Source organism: Lycium barbarum, chromosome 2 (assembly GCF_019175385.1).
Source record: "Lycium barbarum isolate Lr01 chromosome 2, ASM1917538v2, whole genome shotgun sequence".
NCBI lineage: Eukaryota > Viridiplantae > Streptophyta > Magnoliopsida > Solanales > Solanaceae > Lycium > Lycium barbarum.
The window spans coordinates 73133482-73156216 of record NC_083338.1 but is presented as its reverse complement, the minus strand read 5'-3'; positions in this window follow the sequence as shown (position 1 = coordinate 73156216).

The following is a 22735-nucleotide window of genomic DNA, read 5'->3' as shown; positions in this document are numbered from 1 at the left end:
ATTATTGAGGTGGAAATATTAAGAAAGGCTAGGGGTAAAAAGGGAAATTCACAAGGTGGCTCATGGAAATATTAAGAAGAATTAGGGGTTGAAAGTGAGTTATGGAAAGTTATAATTCTTGAAACAAAAAAAAGGGCCAAGTAGGCCGTTTATGTGGTGTGGGCCTTGGCCCACATGGATGCATCATATGAGTAAATAAAAGATGACTTATTGATCACATTTTTCATCTTTATCCTTTAGAGAATTCAAGAACCTTGGAGAGCAACAAGAAGAAGGCCATTCAGCCATGGCTAGCTAAACAAGAACCTTGAAAAATTGATCACAAAAAAATAATTTCTTCTAGCAATTCAACCAATTGGAAGGTCCTCTTTAACGTGAGATAGTTGTTGGAGTCGATAAACCCTTCGTTTCTACTACTTGCAACCCTAGCCGAATTGTGGAGTTAAGGGAAAAAGGTAAGGTCTAATCTTCTTTTTATATGTTATGGATGGTTGTGTATGTTGTAGTATGTGGAAATGAATGAAATTCATGAAAGTTGGTGTGATGGTGCTTGGCCGTGTATATGTAGTGTTGTGGCCATGTAGGTAATCTGTGGTGTAGAAGAGAGTGAATCAATTTTACTTATTATTTTGGTTGTTATTGTAATGGATTCTATGATGAAAATGAAAGTTTAAGAATTCTAGTTGAAGTTGTAGTCGTTGGAGAGTTGTTTTAGAAGCTAATGTGACTTTAATACCCCTTCTTGTATTTATGGAAAATAATGTTGCTAGCATGTGAATTGTGGGTGTAGTTTATGAATTTGAAAGAAGGAAATGAGTTGTTATTGCTCTTGTTGCATTTTGGAGGTTTCGAGTGGAGTGGTACATTGGTGAGATTATTTTAAATATTGTGCGGATTGTTTGAAGCTTTCTTGAGTTTTGTTTGAATGGTTTCGGATTAGTATTTGAGTGTACGAGCATTGGTGTTAGCTTGATTGTATGTAGTCGAAGTGAATGTAAATGGAATGCCGTCGAATTATTTAAAAGAGAGTTGTTAATGTTAGAATGTGTTTTGAATTAATTGTTGATGTTGTTAATATGGTTGTTGGTATTGTTGTTGATGATTTGGCCGAGTTGAATTCTCGGGATTGTTGAATTTACAGGGGAAATGCTACCCAAATTTCTGTAGACAAGTGCTTGCTTAGGATTGAATTCCTAAGTACTTGTAGCTAACGTTTAGTATTTAATGACGTTATTGTAGATCTTGCGAAAGCCAAGACTTAAGTTGGACTAGCGTAGGAAGCAGGCAAGGTATGTAAGGCTTGCCCTTTCTTTCTTTTGGCATAATCTTGGTGAAACAAACGGACAACGTATACATATATATTTAATTCCAAAGAAACTCCTATTCTTAGAGCCACTAGGATGGCTAATATTCTTGATTTCCATGAGCTAGTTCATATGGTTTTGATACATATCTATGATTCCGAAGCTCTATTTGACATGTTTCCGAATTTGTCTATGATTCTTATTCACTTCTTGACATGAGTACGCTCGGTAAGGTTGAGCTTATTGTATGGTTGAACAATGAGTAAAGCATAAAGAGTTCATGTCCCTTAAAGGGTTCTGTAAGCATTAATGTCTCTAACTTTTGTATTCAGTCTTGGATTGCTTTGGAAAACGTCCGTAGAGGTTCTGTAGTAAAAGTGTCCATAACTTTCTCATACTAAACCGGATTGACTTGAAACGTGTTTATGGTCCTCAAGTGTCGGTTGTGTACTTACCTATCGAGTCTTGAATTATGTGCATATAGTTTCTCACTACTCTGCTCGTGCATGCCTCAATATGTCCTTCACTGCGTCCCGGGCCAAAGCATGTTCTCGTGCGTACTCCATTGCATTGTTCACCGCGTCCCTCACTAGAGGGCCGGGGCATGTTATGTATATATATATGATATGATGACGGGGCAGCGGCCAGGATGGCATATGATGACTCTATTCACCGCGTCCCTCACTAGAGGGCCGGGGCACCTTCATGCATATATGATACATGACATTGACATACATGATTTTATTCACCGCGTCCCTCACTAGAGGGCCGGGGCACGTTATATGTATATATGATATATGATGATTACATGCATGATTTTCATTTCAAAAGGCAAATGTATTGATGTTGTTTTACAGTCATACGTGTTCTGGTGAGTTCTATTTTAGTTATGTTCCTCTATATTGTACTTCATGCCTTACATACTCAGTACATATTCTGTATTGACCCCCTCTTCTTCGGGGGCAGCGTTTCATGCCCACAGGTGCAGGTGCTCACGTGAGTGACCCGACAGCTTAGGCCATCCATCCTGCTGCTTTGAAGTGCTCCCTTGTTCCGGAGCCTACACTTTTGGTACAGACTATTCTATTGTGCATACATACATATACCTACTTCTGGGTACGGAGGGGCCCTGTCCCGCCATATGATGTTGTTGTTCCTCTTAGAAGCCTGTAGACATGTATGTGGGTCATGGGTCGTTATTGTTCAGTTATGTCTATGTGATTTGCGTCTTAAGCGGTTCCATTTGCTGTGAAATCCTTATCGGCTTGTGTGTACATATGTATATATATATATATATATATATATATATATATATTTGGGCGATGTGTTTTACGACAGCCTTGCCGGCTTCTGTTTGATATATTTGTTTATACGCGACCGCTTGAGACGATGTTTGACCCTTGTATCAGGATAAGCCATTGTTATTCCGATTCTGGTAAATGAGTGTGTACGGGTGTCCAGCCCGGGCACTAGTCACGGCCCATGGGGTTGGGTCATGACAAAAGTGGTATCAGAGCGGTTCGTCCTCGGAATGTCTACAGGCCGTGTCTAGTAGAGTCTTGTTTATCGGCGTGTGGTGCACCACATCTATAAACAGGAGGCTACAGGACATTTAGGGTGTCACCTTTCTTTAGATCTTAGATCGTGCGATAGAGCTGTATTATTAGGATGGTTTCTTTCTGACCAATTGCTATGTTTACAGCGATGCCTCCGAAGAAGGCCACAGCTGCCCAGAAGGGCAAAGTTGTAGCAGGAGAGACCAGTCAGACTCGGAGAATTACTCTGGCCCGTGCCCAGACTATGCCCGAGATTATGCTCCAATCAGCGGGCTCCGCTACGTCGCCATCATCAGAGGAGCCTAGAGCAGCAGCCGCTGTCGCTATGGATCAGGGGGCGGCTCCACCGTTAGCTTCAGAGGCTCCAGCGCCCGAGCCTTCAGCTCCTCAGCCAGGGGCGGAGGATAGGGCAATGAGAGATGCCGTACAATTGATGACTAGATTAGTAGCAGGGCAGGCTCGCAGACGCGGGCTAGGGGGTGATGATGTGGATAGACATGACAGCTTGAGGGTTCGTGACTTCTTGACTTGTAATACCCCAGAGTTCTACGGGTTAAAGCCCGAGGAGGATCGCCAGGATTTTATTCGATAGATGCAGCGTACGCTGAGGTTAGTAGAGCTTCTGAGACGGAGTCTGTCGAGCTGGCTTCATATCGGTTGCGTGATGTAGCTGTTAATTGGTATGAGTCCTGGGAGCTGTCTAGGGGTGAGGATGCTCCCCCAGCGGTGTGGGCCGAGTTTACAGAGGCCTTTCCTGGCCACTTTCTGCCTCTCGAGGCGCGGCGAGCTAGGGTTGACAGATTTCTACAGTTGAGACAGAGGGGCAGAAGCGTTCGGGAGTACAACCTAGAGTTCGACTCTTTGGCTAGATATGCGCCCACTATCGTAGCTGATATGACTGATCGGGTGCATCGATATGTAATGGGGTTGGATGATTATCTAATTGAGAACTGCATGGCAGTGGCTTCCCAGCCGGGGATGGACATCGCTCGAGTACAGGCGTATGCGCAGGGAATGGAGGATCGACGCAGAGGGCGTCTGCCCGATAGAGATCATGATAGGGGCCAGCCCAAGAAGGCTAGATCAGCTAGTTATTCTGGGGAGTTCTGAGGTGGGCAGCCTCAGCAGCATATTAGGCATCCTTCTCAGCCAGCACGGAGTGCACCCCCATAGTTTACTGGTGAGGGACTTAATAATATAGGATATTCAGGAGCTAGTCAAAGCTCTAGGGCTTTGGGTTCGCAGTCGAGCAGAGGGTTCAACCAGACGAGGCCACTTATGCCTCAGTGCCCTCAGTGCGGCAGGCGCCATCTGGGGGAATGCCGTCGCGCTACCGGTGCTTGTTTTTCTTGCGGCCGCCAAGGCCACGTTATGAGGGAGTGCCCATTTAAAGGTAGTCCAGGTGGTTTAGCCCAGCCCACTGGGTCAGTTGTTGGTTCATCTCCCTCTTCTGTAGCTATGCGCCCTACGGAGCAGGGTATGCCGATACCAGCAAGTCGCAGTAGAGGTCGTGGCGGAGCTCCCAGTTCTAGCGGTCCTTCGAACCACATATATGCCTTGGCCAGCCGACAGGACCAAGAGGCACCACCGGATGTGGTTACAGGTATATTATTAATCTACTCCCGAGATGTATATACTTTGATAGATCCAGGCTCTATTTTTATCATATATTCCCCCCCCCCCCCCCCCCCCCCGCCCAGTTGCTAGTGGAATTGGGATAAAACCAGAATTGATAGAACCGTTTGAGGTAGCCATACATACAGACGAAAAGTGAACATTGAGGATTTAAAAGGTTAACGCGGTAATTGTATAATCAGAAAAGTAAACGACCTTCTCTAGATCGGAGTGAGACACGTTACGAGAACCTTTTGGAAGTTGTTAAGACCCCGACTTGCCCTAGATTACGTGATAAAGGTCGTGCGGAGAAGTGGATGCAATTATACCACCATTAACGCACCAAAATTCATCAGAGTTTCGAGGTTAAGCGTGCTAGGGCGAGAGAAATTTTAGGATGGGTGACCCCCCTGGGAAGTGCACTAAAGGTTCCATAAATGTAGATATAAGAGACAAATGGGAAATTAGGGTGACCTAAAGGAAATTAGAATATGCGGAGTGGTTAGAAATCTTAAAAAAAAAAAAAGTCGCGTAGGTTAAGACGGATTAGATCGGTGAAGAGGAAGAAAGCGCATCACGACTCTGGAATTAGGGTGAGTTTGAATAGCGTTTGGAAATATTTGTAAGCGAGAGGGTGGTGAATATATATGTATGCATATAATATCCCAATTATGACTGTAGGTGAATCTCAGCAACCGGTGTTGCGATGTATGGAAGACGTTAATTGAACGGAGATCAAGAGACAAAACGAAAGATATGGTACAGATATTGCAAGGTAAACTGATACGGGTTCCACTACTTGTTAAGGCTGGAAAGTTCTAATACAACGATATTCGGGAACAGAAAGAAAGTGAGTACGTGGAGGGAAAGGAGATCCGAAGTGTCGAAAATGTCGAAGGAAAGGAATATGGGTGAATAAAGCCTCCAAGAGAGACGACGGGTAAAGTAGGAGACTAATTGAGTAGAAATTCGAAGGACAGGTCTGTAAAAGAATTAGAGTGTGGTAGTATGGGACAAAAGGAGGAATAGACCTAAGGAAGCTTAAGGGTGAACATAGGAAGAGCATATGGGAGTACGAAGGATACTCTAATAAGTTGGCGATAGCAAACCGATTACTTGCCAAGGGAAGGACAAGGATAGTGAGTTGGTGCAATTGATAAGAAAACCTATGACATAGAATGAGGATTCATGTGAAGACCGAGGAATTCGATTGTCGAGAAAATAGAGTGAAAGATAAGGAACGGGCATGAAGGAAAGGAAAACTTGGTCGAATCCTCTATTATAGAAGGATATAATTACAAAAGGATAAATGCGTAGCCATATCGATATGGTTGCTTCGAACATAGAGAAGCCTTACTGGAGGGTGACTTAAGAATGGAACCGATTCGCGCATATAAATAATATCTTACGAACTTCAGAGCCGATGCTAATAACAACAAGAGAAGGAAGCTACTCCCTAAGAAAGATTAAAGATACTGACGGCTTGATCGAAGGAAAAAGGGGAGTATTCAGGAAGGAGGTAACTGGAAATGGTTACGCACCAAAAGGTTAATGACACTGTTAGACATAAAAGACAGGGGTATGTTAAAATGGAAAAAGTAAGCGTCGGAAATGGATGCCCTTATGAGTATTCCGATTAAATACGAGAACGTAGCTAGCAAGGAGACAGACATGACAGACCCCGTGATGAAGGAACGGTATGTGATAGAAAAGAGATCTCCCCGAAGTGTTGTGAGACCCCACAAGGCCTGTTTAACATTCGATGACGAATGTTCTAAATGGGGGGAGGATGTTATATCCCGTATTTTGTACATTCGGATATTTCAAGATAATTGTGAGAAGTTAAGGGCAAGGCTATATTTTTTATCTTGTTTAACACACAAGTTGTTTATGAAAATTATTGAGGTGGAAATATTAAGAAAGGCTACGGGTAAAAAGGGAAATTCACAAGGTGGCTCATGGAAATATTAAGAAGAATTTGGGGTTGAAAGTGAGTTATCGAAACTTATAATTCTTGAAACAAAAAAGGGCCAAGTGGGCCGTTTATGTTGTGTGGGCCTTGGCCCACATGGATGCATCATATGAGTAAACAAAAGATGAATTATTGATCATATTTTTCATCTTTATTCTTTAGAGAATTCAAGAACCTTGGAGAGCAACAAGAAGAAGGCCATTCAGCCATGGCTAGCTAAGCAAGATCCTTGAAAAATTGATCACAAAAAAATAATTTCTTCTAGAAATTCAACCAATTGGAAGGTCCTCTGTAACGTGAGATAGTTGTTGGAGTCGATAAACCCTTCATTTCTACTAGTTGCAACCCTAGCCGAATTGTGGAGTTAAGGGAAAAAGGTAAGGTCTAATCTTCTTTTTATATGTTATGGATGGTTGTGTTTGTTGTAGTATGTGGAAATGAATAAAATTCATGAAATTTGGTGTGATGGTGCTTGGCCGTGTATATGCAGTGTTGTGGCCGTGTAGGTAATGTGTGGTGTAGAAGAGAATGAATAAATTTTACTTAGTATTTTGGTTGTTGTTGTAATGGATTCTATGATGAAAATGAAAGTTTAATAATTCTAGTTGAAGTTATAGTTGTTGGAGAGTTGTTGTAGAATCTAATGTGACTTTAATACCCGTTCTTGTATTTATGGAAAATAATGTTGCTAGCATGTGAATTGTGGGTGTAGTTCATGAATTTGAAAGAAGGAAATGAGATGTTATTGTTCTTGTTGCATTTTGGAGGTTTCGGGTGGAGTGGTATATTGGTGACATTATTTTAAATATTGTGCGGATTGTTTGAAGCTTTCTTGAGTTTTGTTTGAATGGTTTCGGATTAGTATTTGAGTGTACGAGCATTGGTGTTAGCTTGATTGTATGTAGTCGAAGTGAATGTAAATGGAATGCCGTCGAATTATGTAAAAAAGAGTTGTTAATGTTAGAATGTGTTTTGAATTAATTGTTGATGTTGTTAATATGGTTGTTGGTATTGTTGTTGATGATTTGGCCGAGTTGAATTATCGGGGTTGCTGAATTTACAGGGTAAATGCTGCCCATATTTCTATAGACAGGTGCTAGCTTAGGATTGAATTCCTAAGTACTTGTAGCTAACGTTTAGTATTTAATGACGTTATTGTAGATCTTGCGAAAGCCAAGACTTAAGTTGGACTAGCGTAGGAAGCGGGCAAGGTATGTAAGTCTTCCCCTTTCTTTCTTTTGGCATGATCTTCGTGAAACAAGCGGACAACGTATACATATATATTTAATTCCAAAGAAACTCCTATTCTTAGAGCCACTAGGATGGCTAATATTCTTGATTTCCATGAGCTAGTTCATATGGTTTTGATACATATCTATGAGTCTGAAGCTCTATTTGATATGTTTCCGAATTTGTCTATGATTCCTATTCAATTCTTGACATGAGTACGCTAGGTATGGTTGAGCTTATTGTATGGTTGAACAATGAGTAAAGCATAAAGAGTTCATGTACCTTAAAGGGTTCTGTAAGTATTAATGTCTCTAACTTTTGTATTCATTCTTGGATTGCTTTGGAAAACGTCCGTAGAGGTTCTGTAGTAAAAGTGTCCATAACTTTCTCATACTAAACCGGATTGACTTGAAACGTGTTTATGGTCCTAAAGTGTCGGTTGTGTACTTACCTATCGAGTCTTGATTTATGTGCATATAGTTTCTCACTACTCTGCTCGTGCATGCCTCAATATGTCCTTCTCTGCGTCCCGGGCCAGGGCATGTTCTTGTGCGTACTCCATTGCATTGTTCACCGCGTCCCTCACTAGAGGGCCGGGCATGTTATGTATATATATATATGATATGATTACATGATGATATGATGACGGGGCGGCGGCCAGGATGGCATATGATGACTCTATTCACCGCGTCCCTCACTAGAGAGCCGGGGCACGTTCATGCATATATGATACATGACATTGACATACATGATTTTATTCACCGCGTCCCTCACTAGAGGGCCGGGGCACGTTATATGTATATATGATGTATGATGATGACATGCATGATTTTCATTTCAAAAGGCAAGTGTATTGATGTTTTTTTTTACAGTCATACGTGTTCTGGTGAGTTCTATTTTAGCTATGATCCTCTATATTGTACTTCATTCCTTACATACTCAGTACATATTCCGTACTGACCCCCTCTTCTTCGGGGGCTGCGTTTCATGCCCGCAAGTGCAGACGCTCACGTGAGTGACCCGACAGCTTAGGCCATCCATCCCGCTGCTTTGAAGTGCTCCCTTGTTCCGGAGCCTACACTTTTGGTACAGACTCCTCTATTGTACATACATACATATGACTATTTCTGGGTACGGCGTGGCCCTGTCCCGCCATATGGTGTTGTTGGCCTGTAGACATGTATGTGGGTCATGGGTCGTTATTGTTCAGTTATGTCTATGTGATTTTCATCTTAAGCGGTTCCATTTGCTGTGAAAACCTTATCGGCTTGTGTGTACATATGTATATATATATATATATATATATATATATGTTTTTGGGCGATGTGTTTTACGACAGCCTTGCCGGCTTCTGTTTCATACATTTGTTTATACGCGACCGCTTGAGACGACGTTTGACCCTTGTATCGGGATAAACCATTGTTATGCCGATTCTGGTAAATGAGTGTGTACGGATGTCCAGCTCGGGCACTAGTCATGGCCCACGGGGTTGGGTCGTGACAATGAAGTCATGCATTCTTGTTTTCCTCCACCCATAATAATTTCCATTAAATCTAGGTGTCCTGGTGAAAGGCTGTCCTTCTTCTATATTTGGTGGGGCTGCCATTTTACAAATTCTTTCTAGGTGTTAACCTTTTAGAAATCACCTGCTCTAATACCAATTATTAGAGGTTGTGCATCCACCAAATAGTATATAAGGGACCTGATTGTATACTAGTTCCCTTATGCAGTGCAGTTTCTAGAGGACACAGGATGTTACCGTGAAAAACTCCTTTCTCGAAAAGGATTAAAAATCATGACCTACCCCAATAGGATTTCAACTCCACTAACCGAGCAACTTTAGGTTACAACTCTATCGTAAGCTAGGAACTAACTCCCATAATCCTTCACCCTTACAATAACATTTTTGCAACCTAGGAACTAACCCTGTAGTCCTTCCACACTTGCAATACTCCGATTGCAAGCAACTCCACTTGACTAACTCTAGCCAAGGACCACTAATACACGTAGACTAACTCTAGCCTAGCGTACCACTCAAAAGCTTGCGGAAATACACTTCCAGCAAGTACCCTTTGAGACTTTTTAGAAACACCTACAACCAGCTTCTTAACACAAAAGAGTAGGTTTTAAATTTAAGCACAAACGAACAAAGACATACAACAACAAAAGAACTTTAGACTAAATCTGTATCTGGATTGGGTTCTTCAGTTTTGCAAGTGACTTGTTCTTGAGAGAACTTGAGAACTTGTGACGGCAAGGATTTGCTCGATTTTGATTAGGTTTTCAAGTCTTCTCAATATGTTGCCATCATGTTATATATATAGTGGGTGCATATAGGATAGATATAGACCACTCATTCACTTTGACCGAAAGCATGGGCCAACTCACACAAGTACAGCAAGTGGCTCGGCTTTACAGCTGTCTCTGCTAATAGTGCAAGGTCCACAAAGAGCAAATTACAGACCAGGTCACAGAGAGCATATTACAGACCAGGTCTCTATCTAGTTCTAAAACAGTTTGACAATCACCAAAACACGAATGCACTTGGAACTATCAGTTTCCAATAACCTGTTTTCCCATTTTGGGTTAACTTTAACTTTAAAATCCTCTTCAAACCAGTTATGAGGGCAAACTCTCTAATGGTAAACCATAATTCTCTACCATTTATATCCATAAAAAATTCGTTGTAAGTACTTTACTTCAGCTCTCTCACCATGAAGAACCTCAACATCCGTGCTTGAATCTCGCAGTGTTGCAAATGGAGGAATACACCAAAGCAAGTTTCCCCAAATAATTTGTACTACTGTTCAGTTAGTTTGTGCTTCAGATCTTTAAATACTTCAGTATGTGTGTAACAACACATGTCCACTAGATGAGTAGGAGGATATCTCACATAGAATTTACTTTCCTGTATTTAGTTCCACAAGCGTTATATTTATAAAATAATACAGCCTAATAAATTTGTATGCAGCTAAGAAAAATCACACATAAACTCAGGAAGTGTATAAAACAAACATGTGAAAAATACAAAGGCTCAGCTCATGCACTGAATCAAACAAAAAGAGCCAAATACAAAACAGTACAACCACTTTGTATCAAGAATGAAGAGCAAAAATACAGTGAAATACATATACTAAAGTACAAGATCGCATGGTAAGGGGACAACCAACTCATGCCCAATATGATGTCGAAATCCGCCATATCCAGAATCACCAAATCTACCCACGTGTCATAACCCATAAAGGTAACTAAACATGATTACTAGACTCAATCAACCACTGCCAAATCTCCAACCGGAGTAGAAACGTTCATAGGTACGTTAAGTCGGTCACAAACCAAATCCCAACCCACAGAATGATAAGTAGACACATAAGAGAAAGTAGACCCTGGATCAAATAAAACTGAAGCTGCCCGGTGACAAACATAAATGGTACCTGTGATAACAGCATCTGACGCCTTGGCCTCTGGCTTCCCAGGAAAAGCATAACAACGGGCACCACCATGGCCGCTCTAGTCGGACTGAGCTCCTCCTCTGGAAGCCTGAGAACCACCCCGGCCTGTCTGGGAACCGCCACTACTAGAAAAACCACCTCGGCTATCGAAACACGCGGTCCTAGAGGTCTGAAATTTAGAACCCTACTGGGCCCCACTCTGTCTCGACCTGGGGCACTTTCTAGCAATGTGCCCGGTATCACCACATGTATAGCAAGCTCTAGATGGCGAGGGCTGAAATACTGTAGCTGATGATCTGGTATAACCAACTCGGTCGGCTGGTCGAGAATAAGAACCTCCAGAAACCTACCCCGAACTATACCCACTCTTCTTCGAAGGACCACCTAAAGAAGTTTGTAGCGCTGACTGAATAGGGCAGTTGGAATGCAGCTAATAAGGCCTAGCTGTTTGGCTCCTACCTCTAGAAGTCGATCCACTGTAGCTACCATACTGACAGGGCTTCTTATTACTACCCCCACCATGTCCTCTGGCCCTAGCTTACTCAACGCTCACGGCATAGTCTACCACAAACTCAAAGGAAGAATCTATGGGGACAAGCTGAGGAAAGGCCACATGTAACGGGATTACCAGTCCACCCACGAATCTCCTAACCCTCTCTATCTCAGAAGGAATCAAATGTGTAGCATAACACTCTAAGGACAGGAATCGGGCCTCATACTTAGCTACAGACGTACCCCTCTGCTGTAGGTGGATACACTCATCTCTCCTCTGGTCCCTCGGAGTACGGGGAACGTACTTCTCTAGAAATGCCTAATTAAACTAGGCCGAAGATAGTGAAGACGACCCAGCAGGCCGGTAATTGCTGAAGGACCTCGACCAGGTCCTCACGTACCCACGCAATTGATAGGACAGGTAGTAAACCACATGGGGCTCCACAATCCCCATCTTATACAACCTCTCATACATGTTCACAACAAACTGATATACTTCCTCAATCGGTATACCAATGAACCTCGGTGAATCCATCTTCAGAAATCTACCAATCAGTTCCTGATCTCCAAGGGTCATAACTGGGCCAGCAACGGGCCTAAGAGCACCAGCGGATACTGGAATCCAATCAATCCGAGGGGCCATGGCAGCAACAGGCTGCATGTCGCAGTCTGGGCCAGCTCAGGAGTATGTGCTTCTGCTCTAGTCTATGAGCCTCCTAGAGTGGCGGTACCACCCACCGCATACTGTCCATCAAGATGGAGCAGAATACGAGTCATGGTATCCTGAAGCACTGGAGTTGAAATCACCTTAGGATGGGTCCGGGCTAGTCCTAGCCCTCCCTCAACTGCATGCTCAGGTAATAAGGATCTAGCAATCCTTTGACCAACCCAAGGGCCCCGCCCCTGGCTAGTGTGGTACCACGACCTCTCACGCGACCTCTTCCACATTCTTCGGCCCCAACTGTGGGATCGGGCACCTCATCCCTCACAACAGTATGGCGCGTCCTTACCATCTGCGAGAGAATAGAAGTAAAATCAGATACCACTTCGAATATTCTTTATACAAATTTGAATAAAGTAGCACGAAAGAATGGAAGAATTCAAAGTTTACTAAATGTCTTATAGCCTCTCGTAGATAAGTACGGAGCTCATCGTATTGATCCGCAAGACTTTAGTAGGAATGATATTGTACATATACACCGGGTAACCTAAGGATCTGACAGCAACTTATCACGTCCCAACTCGTAGGATCGAGCAGGCACCCATACTAACCCCCCCCCCCTGGTGGGCTAACCCTTCCTTTATTCAACATCCAATTCAAACATAAGAAAGTAAATAAAAGGATAAAATAGGCTCAAATCATAAATAATCAAACATTCGGAATACTAATAAAAATCACCAGAACCTGGTCTGAATAGTACAAGAGCTACTAATACATAAGTCTGGAAAATCCAAGTCTGAAATACTGAAACTATCTCAGAATAGGAAATAAGACAAGTAATATAAAGGAGTCTCCGGGAAGCGGGATCTATCAAAAGCTCACCCTGGACACTCAATAAGCTGAGCCTCAGGATCACTCACGAGGTGCGAAGGAGGAACCTACTACAAACTCTGCACTAAAAAAAAGAGTACAACAAGGTAGTATCAGTACAAACACCATGTACCAATCGGTATCATAGGCCGACAACAGTTAGATCACATATATATAAAAAAGATTGAAAGGTAGGCATGCGAGTAGTCAAGTAAAAATCCCAACACAATCCAAGATCAGAACAACACCCATGATATAAATGCCAAGCAGAATCAATGATATAGATGAATAAAGTAAATGAGTGCACATGCAATGCAAAAGATGCACTGGCCAACTGTCTGTCTCCGTACACACATGCTACTGACGGATATCCTTTACGTCTCGATAGTCATTGTTACATCCGACATTTTCGCTTATTCGAAAAATTCAAGGTAAATTGACTTGTGATGGATAAGGCCACAATTGGACCATACTTGGTATGAATGTGTAGGTTATGAATTTAATGGTGTGGAATTACGAAAGGTGGCCAAGGGCAAAAATTGGAATTTTGGAAACTTTCCCCGTGAACTACAATATGTAACCAACAATTTTGGGCTCTAAAAGAAATAAGAAAAACAAGGCCCATTAAGGGATGGCCCAACCGGCCATGTAGGCCTTGGCCCATGAAATATTAAATTTTTCATGTGATAAATCCATATATGGATAAGTTTAAAAGAAGGATCTAGATGAATCAAGAAAAACAAAACAAAAGAAATCAAGAACAAAGAGAGAGAGAGAGTTCGGGTGAAAGAAAGAAAAAGAAAGAAAAGAAAGAAACAAAAATTTGGAGCCAATTCTTTGGTTTAAAAGTTCATCTCTTGTGAAATTATTACCAAGTGCAAAGCCCTCTACTAGTTGATATAAGTATTGTGGCAAGAAAACAATTTTATCCTCCAAGTGAAGAACTTGAAGAAAGGTGAGGATTGCATGCTCTTGTTATGTTATAAATGGTATATGTATGATGTAGTATGTGTGAATGAATGAAAAACATGGAAATTTTGTGTGTTGGAACTAAGTGTGTGTTGGCCGAATATATATATGTATATTGCATGATTTGGATGATTTGAATTCACGTTGTAATTTAGTTGTAGTATGATGGAAATTGTATTAGAAATGAAAGTGGAATGAATTAGTGAAAATTGGAAAATATTGTAGGTGGCAGTGTGGTTATGTGATGTTGGAAGGAGAACCAAATCTTGTTAGCATGTTAATTGTGTTGTTATGGATTTGTGAAGTAGATGGGAGGATAATGGTTAAGCTAACACGAAGTATTTGTTGGTAAAGTTGTTGTCGGAAAGTATGTTGTTTTAGCATGGTTTCTTGAAATTATGATTAAGGATAATGAACTTGGAATATGGAAATGTGTTTATGAACTTGTATGTTGAAGGCTGGGAAGATTTGATAAGTAGTAGCTTAATGGAAAGTTTGAATGTTTGCATATCTTATGTATATCGTGTGAAAATGGTATGGATGCCTCCGATGTATGTCATAATGATTTTGATGGATAATGAATATGAAAATAATAAGTTTGGTTTGGAAATGTAAGTTTGAAACGAAAGATGTTTCGTTATGTCGAAAAAATGGCTAGTGATGCCATGTCGTATGTTTAATGCATATTGTTGTTATTGATGCTATTTCTGGGTTGTTGTGTTGATGAATTGAGCAGAGCTAAGTCTCGGGGATGTCTTATATACAGAGGAAATGCTGCCGAAATTTCGGTAGGCAAGTATGTGTTAAGTTGAATTATTGAAAAGTGTGAAACTAACAAATGGTAAACTTGACCATTTCTAGATTTTGGACGAAATTGAAGTCGACACCAAGCGAGCGTAAGGCGCTATCGAGGTATGTGAAGCATTTCCCTTTGTTCCTAGGCATGTTCCGGATGTGATAGGCTCGGCCGCGAGCCTTAAGTACGACTCTGTCCCCCGAAATTCGAGACGGAAAACCGCTCCAATTCCTTCAATCCAATTGAAGCTATTTTCTTACAAATTGCCTTTAAAGTGAATTTTTGTACAAAACTTCCCTAAACGGAGTCGGAACACTTCCAGATGATTATGGATGACCTTATAAGGTCTACTATCGGTAATTTACCTATGTCGCCTCGAGTTTATCCGTGGCGGGCCCACGAGGCCCGATACCTTCTGTATGATCTTAATTACTTTAGTTTTGCCCGATTTTCTCAGAAAACACCTGGACTACTATTCTGATCACGATACGACTGTTTTTATACAAATCTTACAAAATAGTTTTTGACATTTGGAAATCTGGTTCTGGTTATAATCTGTCGTGCCTCCCCAAGTGACGTGTAGGCACGTACCTTGAAAACTATCCGAATACTTGGTTCGATCGGCCAGTTGGCCTACTTCTGTTCTGTTGAGTCTGTATGACGATCTGTATGTATGTGGTTCCTCATTAATCAGTTCGTGCACATGCTATGATTCCTTTCACCGGATCCCGGGCCGGTACGTATATCGTGTGGTGGGCCGCCGAGCCCCATATGTGAATTCTGAAGTATGATGTATCCGGTTTCGGGGTACTATGTTATATGTCCGTCCCCGGTTACCGAGGATATATTACGAAGTATGATGAGTCCGGGCTCGGGGTGCTGTGTTATCTGTCCGCCCCCGGGTACCGTGGTTATGTTATGATGAGTGACGGAGATCGGAGAAGAATTTCTGATATCTGACGTGTTGTGGTGCCAATGGCAGGAGTGGCGACCACGTTCTTGTATCCTATGTGTGATTTTGTCTGTCTGTATGACTTATGATTCTGTCTGTCCGTCCGGCTTATCTGTCCGACTGGTTATGATTCTGTATGTCCGTCTGGCTTATCTGTCCGACTGGTTGTGATTCTGTCTGTCCGTCCGGATTATCTGTCCGACTGGTTGTGATTCTGTTTGTCCGTCCGGATTATCTGCCCGACGGGTTACGATTCCATCTGTCCGTCTGGATTATCTGACCGACGGGTTTCGATTCCGTGTATGGATCCCGATTCTGTATGTCCGCATGGACTCTGATTCTGTCTGTCTGGACCACGATTCTGTCCGTCTGTCGGGACTATGTCTCTATCTGTCCGGCCTATGAGCCTATCTATTATATCTCCGTGCTTCCGGTCCAGATCATGATTATGTTTGTTATGTTTCTGCTTTACATACTCGGTACATATTTCGTACTGACCCCCGGTTCTTCGGGGGCTGCGCTACATGCCCGCAGGTACAAACGCACCAGGTGATACGCCGCCAGTGTAGGGTTCTGATTCTGCTGTTCTGAAGAGCTCCTTTGATCCGGAGCGTACACTTTTGGTATATATCTTCTGTTTTCCGTATATTTTGTATGTATGGAAATTCTGGGTACGGCGGGGCCCTGTCCCGTTATATGATTCTGTATGTCTGTAGAGGCCTGTAGATATGTATGTGGGTTACGGGTTTCATCTGTTCGGTAAGTGTGAACGATTTTGTGTCTCCGTATGTATGTTAGCCTCATCGGCTTACCTGTAGATTTCTGTATGTTCAGTTATGTATATGTTCGCGCGCGTGCCGTATCTGTATCGGCCTAATTCTGTAAACATCTGCTTAAGAGAAAAAAAAATTTGTATGATACGTATCTCAGTCAGGTAGGTATGTACGGGTACCCAGTTAGGGTACCAGTCGCGGTCCCCCGGGGTTGGGTCGTGACAGAAGTGGTATCAGAGCGGTTAGTCCTCGGTGTGTCTACAGGCCGTGTCTAGTAGAGTCTTGTTTATCGGTGTGTTGTGCACCACATCTATAAAGAGGAGGCTACAGGACATCTAGGATGTTACCTTTCTTTGGATTCTTAGATCGTGCGATAAAGCTGTGTGATTAGGATGGTGCTCCCCTACGAATTGTTGTATCTACAGCGAGGCTCCAAAAGAGGAGAAGTGTCGGTATTTGAGGAAAATGTTTCTGACCCTCTTCCTGCAGGTGATCGTAGGTTGATAAAGAATGAAGAGGAGCGTTTCGGATGATGGGGATGGGGGTGCTAAGAAGGCCCCTAGGACATCACCAGGACCGAGTAGGCAGATCCCCAGCTACTCGATTGAGACAGACCCTTCGGAGGATCCAGAGACAATTCCTCCAGAGTTTTTGATTCCCAGAGCAGAGGATCCCAGGGAAGACAGTTATGATACCGACCCCTCGGAGGACCCAGCGACGATACCTCCAGAGTTTCTTACCCCTAGGGAGGAGGATGGCCCTGATGCTGAGCCACTAGAGCATTCCTCTGGGACGCCGGAGGAGGAGGTTCCCGAGGACGTGCCAGCAGCTCTTGTAGTGGAGCAGTATGTTAGGCAGGCTTCCCCGGAGAGTGTCACGTCCTACTCCAGCCCTTTGTCCTGGCCGTCGGTGAACCAGGAATTGCCGGGCTACCTATACTCCTCCGACTCAGATGCAGGTAATAGTGGGGGCCAGACAGATGACGATGATAAGGGACACAGTTCCCACAGCAGCTCCCCAGGTTAGACCCGAGATTGATCAGTTATGAGTACATAAGTTTCCTAGAATTTTCGATGTGTGTATGATATCTGTAAAACGTTGTTCAATGACGATGGAAATTTAAAAGGATTAGAGACCTAGTGATTAAAGGCAAGGGCGGCTGAGATGTCCCCACCGTCAGTGTGAATTTGGAAATCCCGGATGAAAGTAAACAGGAAAGTGCCTCCGATGCCGTTTGAGTTGGGCACGTGTGGTAAGTGTCGACGTCGTTATAATTCTTATTTGAAGCTATCAGCCCCGTGTGGCTGCGATACGACATGATATGATATGTATGTATGTGTATATATGTTGGCCTTGTGAGGCATGGTTGGTATTTCTGGTGTACAGGTTTTGGATAAGTAAGAAAAACAGAGGAACCTCTGCCCAAATATTTCCAGAAATATGGAAGTAAATATGTAGATTAAGTGCTAAAGGGTTCCGCGATACTTGTCGGAATTTAGTTTTCTTCTGTCGGTGGCCGGAGAACACCTTACGGTGACATTTATCAGACTCCACCGACTATTTGGAGGCGGAATTCGTGGGACGAAGATTTAAATCCGTGGGTTATCCGTAATTGTGTGTATATGTGTATGAAAGTGAATGTTGAAGATTCAGAAAGGCAGCGCGGTAATTGTATGACTTAGCCCGGGGTGGGACCCGCTACGAGAATTCTCCGAAAAATTTGCTAAGACCCCGATCTGCCCTAAAATTTCGTGACAAAGGTCGTGCGGGGCAATCGACGAAATTATATTAGCCCTAACGCGTCAAAATGCATGAAAGTTTCGGAGTTAAGCGTGCTCAAGCCAGAGCAATTCTGGGATGGGTGACCCCCCTGGGAAGTAATGCAAAGTTTTGCACAAGAGTAAGTATGATAGATATAAATGAAAATTTGGGGTGATCTAAGGGAAAAGAGAATGTGTGGATAAATTAGTGCCCTTACAGGAGCCGCACAGACCGACGCGGACTAAATGGGCGAAGATAGAAAGCGCAATACCGCTCGGAAATTGAGCAAATTCGAATAACAATCGGAGACGCTCGCCAGTAAGATATTAGTAAATGTATCTATATGTGTGTATGTGTGTGTGTATGATTTTTGTCTGGTGCCCATATGGATCAAGAGCCGAGTCCCGGCGACTAGTATTGTGATAGACGGAAGGTTTTACTAAACCGAATACATGAAGCGAAGCGGGGACGACGATCCGAATGTTGTCAGGGGATAGAAAAGCCCCGGTTGCATTATAATTTAGTCTGGTATGACGGTGTCTGAAAAAGAAAATGAGTATGGATGGTAGGAAGGATGAAAGATAAGAAGTGTGAATAAGCGGAATCTCTGGAAGAGTCGATAAGCGACACGCAAGATGATTCGTATGACCACTTGGCGAACAAGTTTACAAATAAAGGGAAAATTTCATAAATCACTGGAGCCTTAATAGGAGTGATCTGATTCTAATTCAGATTCTATCTGTTATACTTCTGCACTCCCGATTCTGATAAGGCTCTGCCTATTACGCCTCTGTATTTCTGGACTCGATTATGTTCCCATCTGATAAATCTTTGTACATCCGATTCTGAATTTGTCTCTGGTTGACATACTTCTGTATGATTAACTCTGATTGCGAATCTGTCTGACATACTTCCGTGCCCCTGGCTTTGACTACGAATCCGTCCGCCATGGTTGAGTACGTCTACCTCCGATTACGAATCCGTCCGATATGCTTCTACGCGTTCGGTTCTAGTTCTGAATCTGTTGGTATGACGTGTCTAGTACGAAGTGGGATTACGAAAACGTGGTAGGGATCTCAGGAGTGTAACAAGAAATGATATGGAGTATGATGTCTGGAAAGCGTTTGTCTGTTACAAGAATATAGCTTATGGTTTGATGATTATGTGGGGTATGAGAAAATATATTATGAAGGCATTTGAATCAGTAATGTGAAAAATTACCCCATAATGTTGGTAAAGAAGCCATGTCGGAAAGTCAGTAAAGGACGACTATAAAGAGAACCCTCCCGAAGTAGCATGACGCCCCATAAGGTCGATTTAACATTCGAGGACGATTGTTTTAAAGGGGGGGAGGATGTTACATCCGACATTTTCGCTTATTCGAAAAATTCAAGGTAAATTGACTTGTGATGGATAAGGCCACAACTGGACCATACTTGGTATGAATGTGTAGGTTATGAATTTAATGGTGTGGAATTACGAAAGGTGGCCAAGGGCAAAAATTGGAATTTTGGAAACTTTCCCCGTGAACTACAATATGTAACCAACAATTTTGGGCTCTAAAAGAAATAAGAAAAACAAGGCCCATTAAGGGATGGCCCAACCGGCCATGTAGGCCTTGGCACATGAAATATTAAATTTTTCATGTGATAAATCCATATATGGATAAGTTTAAAAGAAGGATCTAGATGAATCAAGAAAAACAAAACAAAAGAAATCAAGAACAAAGAGAGAGAGAGAGTTCGGGTGAAAGAAAGAAAAAGAAAGAAAAGAAAGAAAAAAAAATTTGGAGCCAATTCTTTGGTTTAAAAGTTCATCTCTTGTGAAATTATTACCAAGTGCAAAGCCCTCTATGAGTTGATATAAGTATTGTGGCAAGAAAACAATTTTATCCTCCAAGTGAAGAACTTGAAGAAAGGTGAGGATTTCATGCTCTTGTTATGTTATAAATGGTATATGTATGATGTAGTATGTGTGAATGAATGAAAAACATGGAAATTTTGTGTGTTGGAACTAAGTGTGTGTTGGCCGAATATATATATGTATATTGCATGATTTGGATGATTTGAATTCATGTTGTAATTTAGTTGTAGTATGATGGAAATTGTATTAGAAATGAAAGTGGAATGAATTAGTGAAAATTGGAGAATATTGTAGGTGGCCGTGTGGTTATGTGATGTTGGAAGGAGAACCAAATCTTGTTAGCATGTTAATTGTGTTGTTATGGATTTGTGAAGTTGATGGGAGGATAATGGTTAAGCTAACACGAAGTATTTGTTGGTAAAGTTGTTGTCGGAAAGTATGTTGTTTTAGCATGGTTTCTTGAAATTATGATTAAGGATAATGAACTTGGAATATGGAAATGTGTTTATGAACTTGTATGTTGAAGGTTGGGAAGATTGGATAAGTAGTAGCTTAATCGAAAGTTTGAATGTTTGCATATCTTATGTATATCGTGTGAAAATGGTATGGATGCCTCCGATGTATGTCGTAATGATTTTGATGGATAATGAATATGAAAATAATAAGTTTGGTTTGGAAATGTAAGTTTGAAACGAAAGATGTTTCGTTATGTCAAAAAAATGGCTAGTTGTCACGACCCAGCCCCGTGGGCCGCGACTGGTGTCCTTCTGGGACACCCCAAACGAACTCACACCCAGACCATCGTAATCAGACTCGTCCGAACTCAACGTACGTTATTCGAACTCATCATCGTAATCAGACATCTACCGAACACTTATCCTAAGCAGTCGCCCGTACAGATCAGACAAATCACAAATCAGGAAGGAGGCGGAATGTACATCGCCAAATTTCACACACACACATCAGAAGGGTGGCGGAATGCACATCGCCCCCAAATACATACACATACATACAAACTTAGAGGCCGACTTGGCCATAGTAGCGTACGGGCCGCTTAAGATCGCAAAACAGACTCACATGCAAACACACCGGACCCACGACCCACAAATCTGACTACAGGCCTCTAGACAAAACAGAACATAAGAACATAGGACGGGACAGGGCCCCGCCGTACCCACTCATCCAAATATACAGAATACAGACACAACAAAAGATATGTACCAAAAGTAGGCTCCGGATCAAGGGGAGCTTTCCAACACAGCAGAATGAGTAGCCTAAACTGGAGGACCACCCAAACGAGCTTCTGTACCTGCGGGCATGAAACACAGCCCCCGAAGAAACGGGGGTCAGTACGGGAGAAGTACTGAGTATGTAAAGCAGAAGGTACAGAAATCACAAACATAGCTGGAGTCAGAAAGAACAAACACACCAACATCACAAACAAAGCAAACCTGTGCGGGAGGCGAACGTACAAATGCAAATCAAATCATGTATAGGGTTTAGGAACGTGGTCACCCCCCGACGCTGGTGCCACAACACATCATAACTCCAGAAGTTTTCAAATCTCCGTACAGTCTCCAGACACATCATATCACACACACATCACATCATCAGAACATATCAAATGCCATATCACATCATAACTCCATAAACGGTAACCGGCCCTATGGCGAGGCCTCGGAAACCGTAACACATCATAACTCCCGAATATATTATAGCGCGCACGATCACAAAATCGGCCCGGGTACCGACGAACGAAGTCATAGCAGACAGCACGAACAGAGTAGTGCCGAAACCATATGCATATTAAAAATAATTTGTCGGACTCAACATATCGTTTACATATAGATAGATACTGACGCCAGAAGGCTCGGAGTAGGAATCGAATTGATAAAAGTAGGCATATAAAGGTTACGAAGTTCCAAACTGTCAAATTCGTAAGAAAACTGTTCATAAGTCATTTTTCCGGAATTCTCACATCATCCCAAAGTACAGAACATGCATTAATGGCATAGGAAGTTTCAAACACATCCTTGAGTCATAAACAGAAGATTGCGAATCATAACAGACACAAGCGAATCAAACAAACCGAATAAGGGGAGCCTCGGGGCTCGCGGGCCCACCTCGGGTCAAATTGAGGCGGCGGACACAAATCACAGACTTTCGGCTCCATAGAGCCATCTACGAAAGTTTCGAAGGGTTTCGGACACAACAGCACAAGTTATGGAGGTACGAACATTCTTTTAACCAAAAGTGACAAAAAGGGGTTCAATCGCGCTGAGTGAATAGTGCTCGAACTTGAACTTCGATTTCCAAGAGCAGGGTTATTCCCGAGATTCCGAAATTTACCTAGTGGGTCTAGGACATGCCAAAAGAATGAGAGGTAGGCTTTACATACCTGGTTGGCGCCTTACGCTCCTCAAATCGCAATTCCCGTTTCGTCCAGAAACTGCAAATGGTCACTTTTACC